General features: G+C 38.8%; 1 pseudogene; it reads right to left on the bottom strand.

Moving 5' to 3' along the window:
- LOC143030234 (peroxisomal acyl-coenzyme A oxidase 3-like) overlaps window positions 1-17,956 on the bottom strand; it is a 105,608-nt pseudogene extending 87,652 nt beyond the window's left edge.
- Window positions 17,957-18,598: the final 642 nt, after the last annotated feature.

Below are 18,598 nucleotides of genomic sequence, written 5' to 3'. Positions count from 1 at the left end.
AATATTTTTTTATCATTTCTTCATCCAAGTATTCAAATGCCACTTTCATTGACCTTAGTAGGTTGTATGTTTCACCTACTATTTTGTTTATATGTCTGTCCGGTGTCATGTCATTGCTGATTATCACTCCAAGGTCCCTTTTCAAGTGCACTTTTTTTATTTCATTTTCACCAATTTTGTAATTTTTGAAATTCTGTTTTTGCTTTTACCAAACTCCATTACACTACACTTCTTGATATTAAAGTTCACCTCCCACTTTTGAGTCCATTTCTAGATTGTGTCCAGGTCTGATTGTAATGAGTCACAGTCCTCATTTGTTGACTTTAATATTTTTGCATCATCTGCGAAGAAATTCATTTAACATTCAACTCCTTTGTCCATGTCGTTTACGTATATGGCAAACATGATTGGAGCCAGTACTGACCCTCGTGGAACACCACTTATCATTTCTTCCCATTTCAAGTATTTGTCTCTAATTACAACCCTCATTTTTCTCCCAGTCAGGAAGTCTTCCATCCATTTTAATAAATTACCTGCAATGCCACCTATTGATTCTAATTTTCCTATTAATTTTTTGTGCGGAACATTGTCAAATGCCTTTTGTAGATTTAGATAGGCACAGTCTGCCCATCCATCTCTCTCATCTATTATATCTATCATTCTCGAATAGAAGCAGATTAGATTTGTTGTACATGATCTTTGTCTAAATCCAAATTGGTTTGGGTTTAGTATAGATTTTTCTTCCAAATGTTTAACCCATCTACTTTTAATCACTTTTTCACATATTTTAGCTACTGTCCTTGTTAGGGAGACCGGTCTGTAGTTAGTTGGATCTTCCTTACTTCCTCCTTTATATATTGGTACAATGTTTGCATTTTTCCAGTCTTTTTTCCTTCTTTGAGTGAGTATTTTATTATAGTGTGAATTTTATTTGTTAGTTCCTCCATGCATTCCTTCAGTATCCAATTTGCAATTCCATCCAGACCATGTGATTTTCTAACATCTAGGTTTTCTATTTGGTCACTGATTTCCTTTTTTGTTATGGTTATTTCCTTCACTTGAGGGGAATTCTTTTTTTCTATTCCTTCACAGTTAGGCGAATTCTCAAATGTGAAAACCGATTTGAAGTGGTTACTCATAATTTCTGCCATTTCTTGTTCTTTTGTGTATTCATGACTTCCTTGGCATAGTTTTTCTATTTCTTGTTTGTTTTTTCAGTTTTCCATTCACATATCTGTAAAATAGCTTTGGCTGATCCTTACACTTTTGCATAATTTACTTTTCATAATTTCTCTTTTTCTCCCTGCGTATTTTTACATAAATGTTTCTTAGTTTGAGGTATGTTTGCCATTTCCTCTTTTACTTTTTCTTTTTTCAATTTTTTCCAGGCTTTGTCTCTTATCCTTGGCTTCGCTACATTTTTTGTTGTACCAGTTTTTTATGTATATTCTTTCTTGTTTTTGTGGAACATATTTGATCACACCCTCATTATATATTTCCTTTAGTATATTCCATTTCTCTTCCATCCTTGTTTCCTCACTAAGGAATTTTTCCCAGTTTGCATTTCGAAAAAATTCTTTAAGTTTCTCAAAATTTGTTTTCCTATACATTGGTCTTCCTATTCTATGTTTCTCATTTCTTCTTAGGTATGGAAAACTGTTCTTCTTCAGATCTCTTCTATAACTATCTTTTTTTTAGTTTCTTTCCATGTCCTCTTGTGTTTCTCTTGTTCCAATTTAACAAGTCCTCTATATCAAGTATTTCTGTGCCCTTTATGATTCTATAGATGGTCAGTAAATCGCCTCTCTTCTTTGTTCCAAAGTTGGTAACTCCAATTTGTCTCTCTTCATATGACAAGTTTGAAAGTGTTGGAGCCATTTTTGTGATTGCTCTCTGGATTCTTTCAGAGAACAACAAAAATGATGTGTGAAAGAAGAAAGTTGGAAATAAATGTGCATAAAAGTATGGCAATGAGATGTACATGGGGAGAATGTGGCAGCAAATTGGAAGTGAGTATAAAGGGAGAGAGACTGGAGGAAGTGAATAGTTTTAGATATTTGGGAGTTAATGTGGTGGGAAAGGGAGGAGTGGAGTTGGAGGTAGAATGTAGAGTGAGAGAAGAAAGTAAATGCCTTGGGGGATAAAAAAAGTGTAATGGGGAGTAGACTTTTGGGAATGGATGCTAAGAGGAGATTGTATGAAGGAGTGATTGTGCCAATATCACTGTAAAGGGATGAAACATGGAACATAAAAGAGGAAGAGAGGAGTTAGAATGTGTTTGAGATGAAATGCCTGAGAAGTATGGTAGGGTTTACTAGGCTAGATAAAGTGAGAAGCAAGGAGGTGAGGAGAGCAGGGGTGGAGAGGGACTTAGGAGATAGAGTTGATTAAAGAGTATTAGGATGGTTTGGACACATGTAATGAATGAGTGAAGAAAGATTCATAAAAAAGGTGTGGAAGGAAGAAGTGGAGTGAGTGAACATGAGAGCAGGGGGCGACCAAGGATGAGATGGATGGGGTAAAAGGGGCAATGGGAAAGAGGGGAATGTCTGTTGAGGAAGGAAGGAAGAAGACAGAAGATAAGGGTGAGTGGAGAATGACCAAATAATAATATAGAGCAAGGTATAAATGAAAAACAAAATGATAATGTAAGACATATTGAAATTCAAAATGTGTCAAAAAGAAATAATCACGAGTTTCTTAAAACCATGCACTTTAATGCTCGTAGTATTAGAAACAAATTTCAAGAAATACAGGCGTATGTCAAAAGCAAAAATCTCGATATGATAGGAATAACTGAGACATGGTTAAATGGTACAGAGTTCGAAGCTGAATTTAATATTGCGGGATTTAAACACTTTCATCAGGATAGAAACCACAAGAAAGGTGGGGGTGTTCTATTGTACGTTAAAAACAATGTTCATGCTTGTGTTTTAGAGAAAGTGAAACAGGATGCATATGATAGTTTGTGGGTTGAGTTAACCCAAACAAATGGACAAAAAATGAATATAGGTGTAATATATAGGCCAAAGACATTATCATTAGCAGACGACAAACTGTTATTTCAAGAACTGTCTAGTTTCTGCAACTGGGATTTATTGATAATGGGTGATTTCAATTTTACTGACATTGATTGGATGACCCTTGAACATGGCCATATAGGTAGTCGCTTGTTTGATTTTCTTGGTGACAATTACTTAATTCAGCATGTAAAAGAGCCCACAAGATATGGAAACTTACTCGATCTTTTGATCACTAGCCGCGAAAGCATGGTAACTGATGTAGAAGTCGGTGAATCTGTTGCAAATAGCGATCACAACCTAGTTAGATTCAAACTCCTAAACAATTTTAGAATAGATACTTGTGTTTCTAAAATACCCAATTTCAGTAAAGCTCAGTTCATGGGACTACGTCAGGAGCTTCAGCTTACAGATTGGGAGGCAAAATTAAACGAAAGACCTGTAGATCAGATGTGGGAAATATTTCAAAATACGCTCACTAAGATGATTCAAACTTACATTCCTTTTAAGGACAGACGTCCCCCAAATCAGGCTCGCCCAAAGTGGCTCGACAAAGAAACTGAAAAAAGTATTGCTAAAAAGAGACAGGCTTATAAGAAATATAAGTGCTCGGGTGCATCTAATGACTATGAAAGTTATGTATCAATACAGAGAGATTTAAAAAAGACACAAAAAAAAGAAAACGATAATACGAAATGAACATCGCTGATAAATCCAAAGAGAATCCCAATGAACCCTATAGTTAAATTAGAGATAAAAAGGTTGTTAGGAATCACATTGGTCCACTATTATCTTGAATATTCAAATGAAGGAATGTGGAATATCTTAAACAATTATTTTAGCTCGGTATTCATAAACGAAACACCTCAAAGTGAATTCCAAACTGAAACCTGTGAAAAGTCTAGGGTAAACTTACTCACTACGGTAAATATAACAAAAGAAAAAATTAAAAGGTGTATAGACAAACTCAAAGTTAATAAAACACCAGGGCCTGACGGTTGGCATCCAAGAATCTTAAAGGAAATGAAAAATGAGATTGTTGTTCCATTAGAAATTATTTTCAAGAAATCCATCATATCCGGAGATGTCCCAAGAGAATGGAAGCTAGCTAACGTTACTCCCATATTTATAAAAGGTGACAAAAAAGAAACTAAATAACTATAGGCCTATAAGTTTGACTTCAATCGTAGGAAAAATAATGGAAACTATCATCAGAGATGCTATCGAACATCATTTAGAAAGTAACTGTTTGATAAATGATAGCCAGCATGGTTTCAGATGGAAACGTTCTTGCATGACTAACTTACTTGAATTCTACAACACAGTTATCTGGAATTAGTACAAAAGAAACAATATATATAGATTTAATATATCTAGACTTTGCAAAAGCTTTTGATACCGTCCCACACGAAAAACTACTTACTAAATTAGCTTTACACGGAATAAGTGGTAGCCTATTAGGTTGGACTAGTAATTGGTTGAATGGTCGAAAACAGAGAGTTGTTTTAAATGGAAAAACTTCTGGATGGAAAAGTGTTGCAAGTGGAGTTCCTGAGGGTTCCATTCTTGGGCCACTTCTATTCATAGTATATATAAATGATATAGACCATGGACTAAAATCTACTGTTTCCAAATTTGCTGATGATACAAAACTGTGCGGAGTGGCAAATGATCACTCAAACCAATTAGATATTCAAGAAGATTTAGATCAATTACAGCAATGGTCTGAAAAGTGGCTAATGAAATTTAACACAAGTAAATGCAAGGTAATGCACATAGGTAAAAATAACAGTAAGTACGATTACAAGTTATTTGGAAATTCGTTAACAAAAGTGGATAGTGAAAAAGATCTCGGCGTAATTATCAGTAACGACCTCAAATCATCCAAGCAGTGTATTTCAGCCTCTGAGAAAGCAAATAAGATTCTAGGACTGATTGCGCGATCTTTTGATTTCAAAAGTCCATCACTCATTAACAAGCTATATAAATCATTAGTTTGTCCACATTTGGAATATGCTGTTTCCGTATGGTCACCGAATCTCATTAAAGACATTGACAGACTGGAAAAAGTACAACGGCGAGCCACAAAACTGATTCCAAATATCAAAAATAAATCATACGAAAATCGACTAAAGCACATGAATCTGTTTTCCCTAAAAACGCATAGACTCAGAGGTGACTTGATACAGGTTTTTAAAATTCTAAAGGGAATTGACATCAAAAGTGACCAAATTTTTACATTGAATGAGAATCAGACAAGAAACAATGGTCTCAAACTGTCCGGAAATAGATTCAATTTGGAAGTAGGTAGAAACAACTTTGCCAACCGTGTAGTTAATGAATGGAATAAATTTCCTGCACAGGTAGTGCAATGTAGTTCAGTTCGAAGCTTTAAGAATCATTTAGATAAATACCTAAGTAAGATGCTGTAATGATTTTAATTTATCTTATATTATTTGTTTTTGTTTTGTTATCATTTTCTGTCTGATTTTCATTTATTATTAGTTATATGTCAATTTATTATTATTTACTATTTACCTGTTTGTTTATTATTTAACTATACCTATGCATTTATTTATGTATTTTATTTGTTATTTACATTATCAGTTTTTATTTATTATTTTATTATTAATATGATTTTTTTTTCACATCCGACCTAGATATGGATCAAAAGGTCTCCTGTTGGCATGCTCCACCTTTGTAATCCTTTGTAATCCTTTGTGTATGGATGATGCTGTGATGCATAGAAGATAGTGGGTGGGGGGATGGGGGGTGAGGGAGTATGTGTGAATGATATTTTGATGCAGCCTGAAGAGATTTCTCCCCATCTTCTCTTTTTCTGCATGAGGGGATGGAGAGGAGGGTCTCCAATTAAATGATGCAGCCTTGCTGTGGATGTGCTGTGTCGTCCTACATTACTTCTGATTGAGGGCAGTGGGCAAGACGTGGGGATGACCCATCAGCCAGGAGGGAGGGAGGGGGTAAATGGAAGTGGAGTATGTGGGGATGGGATGGGGGAGTGGATTTTATGCCTTTGTTTTTTGGCTATCTCCCTTGTAAGGGGGAAAAAGCCATTGGTATATGTATATACAAAGACAAACATTTGGAAAAGGCTTATGATAAGGTAAACCGGAAGGCACTATGGGAGGTATTGCAGATATATGGATTGGGGGAAAGCTGTTAAGAGCAGTAAAGAGTTTTTACAAGAGTAGTAAAGCCCATGTTAGAATTAGAAATGGCAAGAGTGAGTCTTTTGAGGGAAAAGTAGGACTCCACCAGGGATGTGTCATGTTACCATGGCTGTTCAATGTGTACATGGATAGGGTGGTACAGGAGGTAAATGCAAGGGTAATGAGCCAGGGATTGGAGATGGTTATAGAATTTTGAGAAAAAAAACAAAAAAAAAGGGAGATAAGCCAGTTGTTGTTAGCTGTCGACACTGCACTTATTGCAGGATCAGAGGAGAGATTAAGGAAGTAACAAAGTTTGGGAAGTTGTGCAAAAGAAGGAAGTTGAAGATAAATGTGGGTAAAATCAAGGTGATAAGAACATTAAGAACAAAAGAATGAAGAGACTGCAAGAGACCATAAGGCCTACACTAGGTAGTTCCATGTCTATTACCTCCTGTCATCCCCATCCACAAAGTTGTCTGTTTCTTAAAACAACCAATAGTTTCAGTGCTCGCTACAAGGTTACTAAGTCTATTCCATTCATTGACCACCTTATTAATAAACCAATTCTTTCCACACTCTGCATCTTTCCAGATAGTGTAAGTTTAGATGCCTAAGCCTCTCTTCGTGAGGTAAATTTCTAAACCCATGTATCATTTTGGTTATTACTGATTCTAGTAAATTGAACTCCATTCTATAAGATGGAGACCAAAAATGTACTGCATAGTCAAGGATGGGTCTAATTAATGCCAGATAGTTTGATAATTACATCTGCACTTTTATTTGTAACCATCCTAGCAATGAAACCTAATGCTCTGTTAGCTCTATTCCTGACACTAATGCAGGTCAGGACTCACTAGAAATCCCATGTCTCTCTCGCACTACATTTTCTCTATAAAAAAGTGTTATCTAAGCTATATCTATTTTTGGGGTTGCATAGCCCAATGTTTAATATGCTACACTTTGAGATATTGAAGTCCATTTACCATTTCACCATGTGAACAATTTTTCAAGGTAATCCTGCAGGATCTCAGCATTGTCTCCTGACCTAATTAGGCATTCTATTTAAATGTTGTCCACAAAATTACTAACATTGTTATTAATCCCATTGTCCAAGTTGTTTACGTACATAATGAACAATAAGGGACCTAAAACCAAGCCCTGGGGAACACCATTATAAACACTCCCCATTTAGATTTTACACTATTTATGGTGATCCGCTGTTTTCTGTCACTGATCCAAGCTCTAATCCATTCTCACACTTTTCCTCCTCTGCTATGGGCTTTGATTTTTTATCTAGTAGTCTTTGGTGGGGAACCTTGCCAAACGCTTTGCTAAAGTCAAGGTAAATAACACCGTAACTATCATTGTTATCAGACCCCTTATATACGTTAGTGTAAAAAGATTAGTCACACATGACTTACCCTTGGAGAAACCATGTTGTGAGTCACGAATCAAATAATATCTCTCGATGTGATCTCTGAGTATTAACTATTATTGAGTCAAGCATTTTACTTATAACGGTTGTCAAACTGATTGGCCTCTAGATGCATATAGACAGTTTATCTCCCTTTTTGAAAGCAGGAACAATGTTTGCCTGCCCCAAGCAATAGGCAAAAAACCAATGTCTACCGACTTATCAAATATTTTCGTTAACTGGTCACAGATTTCAATCTACACTTTAAGCACTCTTGGAAAAAATTCTTCTGGACCCGGGGATTTTGTAGCTTCAAGTCTTTCAATCTGACTAATTCTACCTTACTAATTCTAATATTTCATAGTCTACTTTCTTCATCCCCACTGAAAATCGGATTGCAGTCAGGTACATTATCTAGCCTCTCCTTAGTAAATACCAAGATAAAATATCTATTAAACTCCTCATTCATTTTTTCCTCCGATTCCATCATGACATTTTCGTCATTATTAATTGTGCCTATCATTTCCTTATTTTTTGTTCTTTAGAGATGAAAGAAGCTCTTTGGGTTGAATCTCGCTTGTTCGGGAACTTTAATTACATAGTTACGTTTCGCTGTGTGCGTATTCTTTTTAACCAGTCTTGCCATATCGTTATATTTGGATCTAAGGTGTGTTTCCCTGTTTTTTATTCTTACATAAAGTCCTCTTTTCATTCCGATCTCATATTTCAGCCTGTCCGTCATCCATTTGGGAGTATTACTATTCTTTTGTATTGACTTGAGAGGATGGCAGCAAATTGAGAGTGAGTATTAAGGGATAGAGACTGGAGGAAATGGATAGTTTTAGATATTTGGGGCGAATGTGGTAGGAAAGGGAAGAGTGGAGGTAGAGGTAGAATGTAGATTGAGAGGAACAAGTAAATGCCCTGGGGGATTAAAAAGTGTAATGAGAAATAAACATTCGGCAGTGGCTGCTAAGAGGAGAGGGGTGATTGTACCAACAGCACTGCATGGGGCAGAAACATGGAACATAAGAGAGGAAGAGTTAAATGTGTTTGAGATGAAATGCCTGAGAAGTATGGTAGGGGTTACTAGGCTCGAGAGAGTGAGAAATGAGGAGGTGAGGAAGAGAGCTGGGGCAGAAAAGGAGTTGGGAGATAGGGTTGATGAAAGAATATTGGGACAGTTTGGACACATGGAAAGAATGCATGAAGAAATATTAGTAAAAGAAGTGTGGAAGGCAGAGGTGGATGGAGTGAACATGAGGGGCGACCAAGGATGAGGTGGATGGTGTAAAACAGGCATTGGGAAAGAGGGGGATGTCTTTTGCAGAAGGAAAGGACAAGAACATAAAAACATAAGAATGAAGGAGACTGCAAGAGACCATAAGGCCTACACTAGGCAGCTCCATATCCATCACCACCTGGCATACCCATCCATAAACTTGTCTAATCATTTCTTAAAACAACTGGTAATTTCAGCGTTTACTACATGGTTACTAAGTCTATTCCATTCGTCGACCACCCTATTAGTAAACCAATTCTTTCCTATTTCCTTTTTCAATCTAAATTTGTCTAATTTAAAACCATTACTGCAAGTCCTGCCCTGTTGTTTTATGATTACCTTGTTTGAATCACCCTTGTTAAAGCTTTTGGTCCACTTGAACACCTCTATTAGATCACCCCACACTCTGTGTCTTTCCAGAGACCCTAAGCCTCTCTTCATAAGGCATATTTCTGAGCCCATGTTTCATTTATACTCATACAGAGGATAAGGGTGAGTGGAGAATAGTTGTGTATGGATGATGCTGTGATGCATGGAGGGGTGTGGGTGGGGATGTGGGGGTTAGGGAGTATGTGTGAATGATATTTTGATGCAGCCCAAAAGGATTTTACCTGTCTTCTCTATTTCCTGCATGAGGGGACAGAGAGGTGGGGAGGGTTGCCGATTAAGTGAGGCAGCATTGCTATGGATGTGCTGAGTCTTGCTGCATTGTTTCTGACCCAGGGCAGTGGGTGGGATACAGGGATGACCCATCATCCATGAGGAGCTAAGAGGAGAGGGAGGGAGGGGTGATGAATGGGAATGGAGTATGTGGGGATGAAATAGGTGGGAGTGGATTTATGCCTTTGACTTTGGCTGCCTTCCTTGTAAAAGGGAAGAGGCCACTGGTATATGTATGTATGTACAAAGACAAGAGGAGGGGGATGTTGCCAATTAATCAAAGCAGCCTTGCTGTGTCTTCCTACATTGCTCTGACCAAGGGCAGTGGGTGGGATACAGGTATGAACTTTCATCCACAAGGAGCTAAGATGAGAGGGAGGAAGGGGTGGTGGATGGGGGTGAAATGAGTGGAAGTGAAATGGGTGGGAATGGGTATGTGCCTTTTGACTGGGGTACCCCCCTTTTAAGAGGGAAAAAGCCTTTGTTATATAGACAGATAAAAACAATCACTGTAATATATTTATTTCTATTGAATGTAATCTAAAACTTTTTAATACCTAGACATGGTACAAAAGTGTAAGAAAAAATGCCTCTCCAACACATATGAGAATAGACAAGATACAATGTAAGGTGATGACATGCATTAGGAGTGATGATAATGGCAGGTTGGGGGCAAGTTTCAAGGTTGAGAGGCTGAAGAATTGGACAGCTTTAAGTGATTGGGGGCCACATGTAGCATGGAATGGAAGAGTGGAGCTTTATAGTAAGGGAAGCAAATGTCTGGAGGAAATGAAAGTGTTATGAGAAGTAGGTATCTGGGGATGGGTATAAAGAAAAGATTGTATGAAAGAGTGATTGTACCTATGACATTGTATGGAGAGGAAACTTTGAATTTGAAGGAGGGAGAAAGGAACTACCTAAATGTGTTTAAAATTAAGTGTTTAAAAGAAGATTTGTTAGTGTTACAAAAGTGAATAGAGTGAAAAATGTGGAGGCAAGACAGAGGGCAGGGGTGGAAAATAGAGGTGGCAGCCAGGATAGATCAATGTGCTCTGATGGTATGGGTATATAGAAAGAATGAGAGAGAAAAAACTAACAAAAAGTGCAGAAAGCAGAAGTGAATGAAGTGAACCTTAGATGAAGTGGTTAGATGGGGTGAAGGGGCACTGGATGTAACAGGAATGTCTCATGAACAAGGGAGACAGAATACACAAGATAGGAGGAAGTGGAGAATGATTTTCAATGGATGAAGAAATGATGTGGCCTGAAAGGACATTCTTGTCTGCTTTGTAAATTTCTTGAGTGTGTGAGGCAAGGTGATCGCCATATAATTAAACAATGGGGTAAACCAGCTCTAGCTGTTTGGCCCTGCTGCAGAAGAGCTGTCTTGCTGTGTTGCCTAAAGTTTCACTAAATGGAAAACCCACAGGAGCTAGCAATGGTCCTTGTCCCCCTCCCCTGCCACACAGATCTCTAGAAGAAAAAACTTTGGATTGTTGTCTGTGTTGTGTTGGTGTGGGACTGTTTCTATGTCATCAGTTGTCAGCTCTTCATATGTGAAAAGGTATGAGAAATACAATTAAAGTTGATAGAGCTATCTTGGCCCCAGTCAGTCCAAAAACAAAGTGCCAATCCCTCAGGCCTGCACGTGCAGCAGATGGAGGTGAGGGGGTTGATGGATTTTTAAATTGGGCAGCAGGGAAATTATTCTCTGCCATCCATCTTGGAAGACCACCACTAGCAAATACCCATCATTGATCCCACCATTTACATATATACACATACTAAGGGGGCTTGCCAAGTCAAAGCTACAGGGCCCTGCTGTGGAGGTGTTGTCTCGTTTCATTACCAGTGACCCAAATAAGGAGGCAGAGAACAGGGATGACCTTTGATTCATGAGATGCTAAGATGAAAGGGAAGATGAATGGGTTCTGATGGGTGTGAGATGGAAGTGGGGTGGGTGTATGCCTTGAATACTCCCATACACACTAAAGACTCTTCCTCTTTATGAGATGGGTTGCCAAGTCAAAGCTCATACTCACATCATACAATCAAACCCTAATTAACCACCCCTCCCATCTCAGCACCAGGGAAAAAAATACTTTTTTTTTTTCTAGAGCCATTTTAATTTTTTTTTTAAATTTCACCAGAGCCATTTTTTTTAATTACCAAAGCCATTTTTGATACTTCCAGAGCCATGTTTTTGCAGGTTTGATTTCCTTCAAACTATTGGAAGGCTAACTAATTACTCATGTCGGAGCGAGTTTGCATATGTACAGTGTACGTATGCATGCAGTGATGTGGTATTGGGTATGGTGCATTGTACATGTAGTCAGCGCGTTGATTGGGCAGCTAGCTGCATGCAACCAATGAACTTCCCTGCATACGGGTGCCATGCAATTCGCAACTAGCAACAATATGTAGCACGATAGTCATGTAGAGTCTAGTCAACATGTACTAGTAAACGCGCGCATGCAGCTGATACGAAGTTAGGCTAGGTAAGCCATTGAACTCTAGCAGCTGTACACATATGTACATACATCAACAAATTAAAGTTGATCGATGCATTGCGTTTATATCAATTGATAATGCAATGATTGATCACAGGTAAGTTGTGTTTGCTCTGATCCTTTCATCAATGGTGATGGGATTCTGGGATTGCCAAATGATGGATAATGCATGAAAAACATTGAATCTTGCCGCGGGAGCGATTTTTTTGTGGGGGATCGCTCCCGCTATTGGATTTGCGAGAACGACATTGGAACTTTCCTGAGCGAAATCGCTCGTCGCTCCTGTGTATTTTTTTCACTGCTCAGCACCTTAGGGATGAAGAGTTGCCTCGTCCTCCACCACATTACCATGATGTATGGCACTAAAATCAATCCAACCCCCTCAGGGACTTGGAACTGTTTGGCTTGACAGTCTAGGGCAGCATTTCTCAACCTTTTTACCCTTGCGTAACTATTAAAATAAATTGCATGTCTCAAGGAACCCCTGCACAAAAAAAAAAAAAAAAAAAAAAAAAAAAAACATATACCATATCTTTCTCATTTTATTTTCATCGTAACAACATATTACTGTATTACATTACAGTATCCCCCCCGCTATTCACAGGGATTACATTTCTTCCCCTCCCGCAAATCCCGAAAACCCACAAATTATTGATGCAGTTTTAAAACGCCTATGTATGATATTATATACGCTAAAATATGCTTTCCAAACACATTCTAAAGACAGTCTTACTCATTAATACAGTAATAATGTAGTAATATGTAGTAATGATAAAATAAAAACAGTAATAATGCAGTATAATATGTACATACATATACCAAGGCTTTTTCCCCCTTACAAGGGAGGTAGCCAAAAAGGAAAAGGCATACAATCATTCCCACCCATTCGATCCCTGAATACACTCCACACCCCTCCACCCTCCCTCTCTTCTTAGCACCTCCTGGATGACGGGTCATCCCTGCACCTCGTCCACTGCCCTAGGTCAGAAGCAATATGTACTTATTTAATGATAAAATAAAAACATTTTTATTTTATTGTACTCACCAATAATGAATGATGATGATGATGATGAAATTTGCTGTACCATACGATGAGGATGATTATGGTGACACTGATGTATGGCACAGCTTAACTGCTGCTTTACAGCAGTTCAGGCAATTCCTCCTCTTCAGGCACTTCAGGAGGAGGTGTCGTTTCTTCAGGAGGAGGTGTTGTTTCTTCAGGAGAATCAGGAGGTGGTGTAGTATTTTCTTCGGGTGTGGCTTGGTTACTTTTCTTGACCTTCGTTAGGCTTCATTGTTTTTTCATAGTGGTGAAAAGGGTTTTGTATGTTGACATGGATGAATCAATTGCATTTGAGAACTCTAGGGAACGAACCATGTAAGGGTCCCATGATTTAGCTTTCTCTTGCAGTTCCTTTGCTGTTCACATGAGTTCAGCCAACCGTTCTAGAGTCAGACCCTCATCCTCTTCCTCTTGTGATGGGTTTTCCTGGTCCTCTGTTTCTTCTTCTTCTTCTGCAGACTTCGTCAGCTCTGCCAAATCTTCATCCATCAGAGGCTGAGAATGGGTATCAATGAGTTCATTGAACTCCTCGTGAGTTACATCATCAAAGCCATCAACCTCGATTAACTGTGCCAGTTTCACTGACTTGTTGACAGCATCATGATGAATTTCATCGGGTGAGAAGCCTTTGTAGTCATGTATGTATTCTGGCCTCAGTTTTTTCCAACATGCATTTAGAGTTTCTTTTTTCATGTCTTGAAATGCCTTATGTATGACTGTCAGGCACGATGCAATTGTGAAATTGCACCAGTACACTTTTAACTGGAAGTCCTCTTCCTCATCTATGCATCAACTAATTGCTGAAGACAGTTCCCAGTGTAAAGTGCCTTAAATGCACAAATCACCCCTTGATCCATAGGCTGGAGGAGTGATGTGATGTTGGGAGGGAGAAACTCATCTGGACTCCTTCATGATACAAATCCACAGGGTGACCACCAGCATTATCCATGAGCAGCAACACGTGAAATCCATCCCGTTTTTACGAGGTATTCCTCCACTTGAGGGACGAAGCACTGATGAAGCCAGTTGGATGTCAGGACCTTCATAATCCAGGCCTTGGAATTATACATCCAGAAGACAGGCAAAGTCTTTTTATTTTTTATCTTGAGAGCCCTGGGATTTGCAGATTTATAAATGAGACCAGGTTTCATCATCCAGCCAGCAGCATTGCCACACATAATAAGTGTCACTCTGTCCTTGTGTATTTTGAATCCTGGGGCTTTCATTTCATCCTTCATGAGAAATGTTTTGGAAGGCATCTTCTTCCAGAACAACCCTGTTTCATCCATGTTGAATATCTACTCTGGCTTGAATCCCTTCTCCTTAATGAGTTGCTTAAAGGTCTCGGGATACTTCTCTGCAGCTTCTCTGAGGGATTTTCCAATTTGTAGTTGGTAACGTTTTACAAACCGATCAAACCAACCCTTGCTGGCCGGTGGCCAGGGGTGGTTGCTGCCAATTACAGGCTGCACAAATACAACACCTACAGACCATTTACACCATGAAACAAAAGTCCTCAAAGTCAAGGACCACCTCGACATGAGAGGCACACAAACACTTGCCGCAGCCACCACAAACACATTACACCCGCTACACTACATAGCAGAACACCCACACACACCAAGAAACATTAAAACAACACCCAAAGACCTTTATCACACACAGATACTCTCTTCTCTTCCTCCACAACCACCAAATACCAGCCTCCGGAAACATATTCATAATCATATCACTCACCGCTCCATTAACACACTGAAAGACAACACACTGCTGCATGCCAGACCCCCTGATATCCACACTTCTGAATCCTCTCTCCCACGAAAGGACAGAGTCCACTTGGCCAGACTGCGGTGCGGTCACCACCCAGCACTTCTAAGCTACCAGAAGAGGCTGGATGACTGCATTGTGAACAGCTGCCCAGGATGTAACACTTCACCCCATACCATACAACACATAATGGAAGACTGCATTATACACAATCATGCACGAAAACAACACAACATACGCTCTATAAAGGATTTGTGGGAAACCCCAGTTTCGGCTATGGGCATTCCTTGGGGAGAACGGGATTGCTCGGACAGACAGTCTAGGGAACGACAACAACAACAACAACAACCCTTGCTGCTTGAAATTCTTCTGCATCTGATGCTGTTGATGGACCTGGTTGTGGTTCTCCTTCATTGCCTCCACTGAATTTAGAATATAAATTTGGTGCCTTCTTACGAATCATCTTTGTGTCCAAAGGGATATTTTTCTTCCTTAAGTCTTGTATCCAGAATGCTAAAGCAGATTCCATCCTGATGATTGCCTTGTTTCGTACAACATTCACCATCTTAGCACTTCCACAAAAACTCGATGCTACACTAGATCTGATTGCCTTCTCATTTTTCTTTATATAACGCGCGGTGCTTTCATTCACTCCCTAATGGCGCCCTACCACAGCATAACTTTTCCCTTTCTTTACCAGTTAGGGTGAATGTGAGCATTTTTCTACTAAAAAATAATGGCCTAAGAAATTCATAAAATTGCCAAAATTATGAAAAAAAAAAAACTTTGAGAGCAAAATCCGCAAGTATGCGGGGCCACAAACTGAACCGCGAATGAGTGAGGGTATACTGTATTACAATAACCAAGAATATGTCATGCGTGTTTAATTATATTACGTATATGAAATTAAATAAAAAATCAAAAGTAGATTGAGAGAAGCGAGCAAATGCCTTGGTGGATTGAAGAGTGTCATGAGGAAAAGACATTTGGGAATGTATGCTAAGAGGAGAATGTATGAAGGAGTGATTGTCCAACAGCACTGTATGGGCCAGAAACAAGAACATAAGAGAGGAAGAGAGAAGGAGTTTGAATGTGTTTCATATGAGGTGTCTGAGAAGTATGATGGGGGTTACTAGGCTGGATAGAGTGAGGAATAAGGTGAGGAGGAGAACAGGGGTGGAAAGGCAGTTGGGAGATAGGGTTGATGAAAGAGTATTAGGATGGTTTGGACACATGGAAAGAATGAGTGAAGAAAGACTAGTAAAAGAGGTATGGAAGGCGGATATGGAGGGAGTGAACAAGAAGGGACATCCTAGGATGAGGTGGATGGATGGGGTAAAGGGGGCTTTGGGGAAGAGGGAAATGTCTGTTGAGGAAAGACGGGAGAGGACAGAAGACAGGGGTGAATGGAGAATGGTTGTATATGGATGATGTTGTGATGCATGAGGTGGAATGGGCAGGGGGATGGGGTTGAGGTAGTATGAGTGAGCTAAATTTGACGCAGCCCAAAGGGATTTCTACCTGTCTTCTCCTTTTATGTATGGGGGGATGGAGAGGGGGGGTTGCTGATTTAATGAAGTGGCCTTGCTGTGGATGTGCTGTGTCTTGCGACACTGCTTCTGACCCAGGGCAGTGGACAAGGTGCAGGGATGACCCGTCATCCAGGAGGTGCTAAGATAAGAGGGAGGATGGAGGGGTGTGGAGTGTATTCAGGGATGGAATGGGTGGGAATGATTTTATGCCTTTTCCTTTTTGGCTACCTTCCTTGTAAGGTGAAAAAAGCCTTGTATGCAGTAGTTTATCTCACTTGTTCTTACAAAACCCTTAGGGATCTTTTGCAGAACCTTAGGGTTCGGGGGAACCCTGGTTGAGAAACAATGGTCTAGGGAAATGGCAACATGACAGACAATAACAACAACAAACCCAACTCCCCTCTTTCCATTACGCTATCTCTCCTTTTTTGTCATCCCTCACTTTGTATGCATACTTTTTGTGATTATAAAATAATTTAGTTACCAGTATCAATTAGGCATATTGTATATACATAAAATATTGGTAAGATAATGTGAAGTTCCTATATCCATCATTGGGATGATATATAATAACACTTTACTGCACTCAAAACTTCTTAGAAAAAAAAGAGTAACATAAACAGGAAAACTATAACTTATGATCTATAATTTCTTTCATTAGTTCATCAATATCATAAAATCTTTCCAGAACTGTTATGAATCATAAGGTACTAGAACAGAAAAAAATATTATAATGTGAAAGGCCAAACATCTCTTCAAGCTATAAATGACAAAACAAATGCATCATTTATTACGGTTTACTCTCCTCTGTTTTTGCCTTGTATATTGCAGTTTACTACGAGACACCCCAATTGCAAATTATATAATCTGAATGAAGACCAAAAACAAAATACAATCTTCAAGGAAGAAAAAAGCACTCACCAAATCTCTTATTAGGATCTTTAAAAGGTGACTCAAAAGTTCCTTCAGGTGTAACATCTCCCAGTACGATTGAGAAGATTCTCTCTTGGAATGGCATAATGTCCAAACATCATAACACTGAACTTTGAATAAGAGATCAACTGCTATACATTCATAAATTTCCAGAGTGAAATGTTTAAATTCCACAACGTAGTATTATATAATGGATAGGGAAGAAATACTCCTAAGTGCTTACCAAAATGTACAGAATTCAAATCTGATGATTGGAAATATAAAACACAACACAATAAAAATACAATTGCTGGACAGGGGAGGAGAGGAACCAAATAGTGTAATGAATCTACAAATAGAAAAAAGTGGAAGCAAGAAATGTTGATGAAACTTCGACCTATGTCTGACTGCAGATTAAAATCCTGAGAATACAGAGTATGTCAAAATATGTACAAGATATCCGATAATTTTTATGACAGGTTGCTCTCAGCCACCCGTAAGATCGACTTTTGCCACGAGCCTTAGACCACTACACCACAGAAGTTTCTGTGGTGTAATGGTCGAAGGCTCTGCGAAAGTCGAATACTGACGGGTAGGCTGAGAGCAAGTGGGTTCGACATCCTGCATGCAACTGTCATAAAAATTAATCGCATTGATGTCACGGCTATTGCAGCAAATTTCTCTCACATGAACAAGATATATAAGAATAATAAATTAGATTAAATACAATTCTTTTTATAACTCAAGTCACCTTCCTTACTGTGGGGAAAAGCTGATCTTTGCTATGCTACAACACACCCTACCCCACCATACCATATGTCTTTTCTAACATCAATAACAAGCGAATTCTCTCGGTGGTGACTAACGTCACCAGCTATTGGCCTGCAGCACTAGGAGCCTCGCTTCGCTCACAGTTTATTTATTGCTGGTAAAACTAAGATAACTCTTCCCGTTAAGGCAGCCAAATATTTGTAATCAGGATATCGTTCCTTAAAAATAGTCTCACCAAACTTTCGAACTATACGTTGGGAAAATCATTTATCATAGCTATTCTAGGTTTTAACCTTTTTATGTTTTTTGTAACAATTTTGGAAATAATTTCATATGGTTCATCTTTAAGGCCACGGGACAAGTAGCTTATTAAAGAAAGCGATAAACCTCTTGTCCCTTTCTATTCCCTTTGTTTTAGGTAATAACCCACACTCCAATAATGCCTCTGACAGAGTTTTCTCTCAAACGCTAAAGCTGATTTGCCGTCATTG

This window comes from Oratosquilla oratoria, chromosome 12 (genome assembly GCF_046742065.1).
Source record: "Oratosquilla oratoria isolate Oo_2021 chromosome 12, ASM4674206v1, whole genome shotgun sequence".
NCBI lineage: Eukaryota > Metazoa > Arthropoda > Malacostraca > Stomatopoda > Squillidae > Oratosquilla > Oratosquilla oratoria.
The sequence above is the reverse complement of the archived record's forward strand: the minus strand, read 5'-3'. Positions and strand labels throughout refer to the sequence as shown.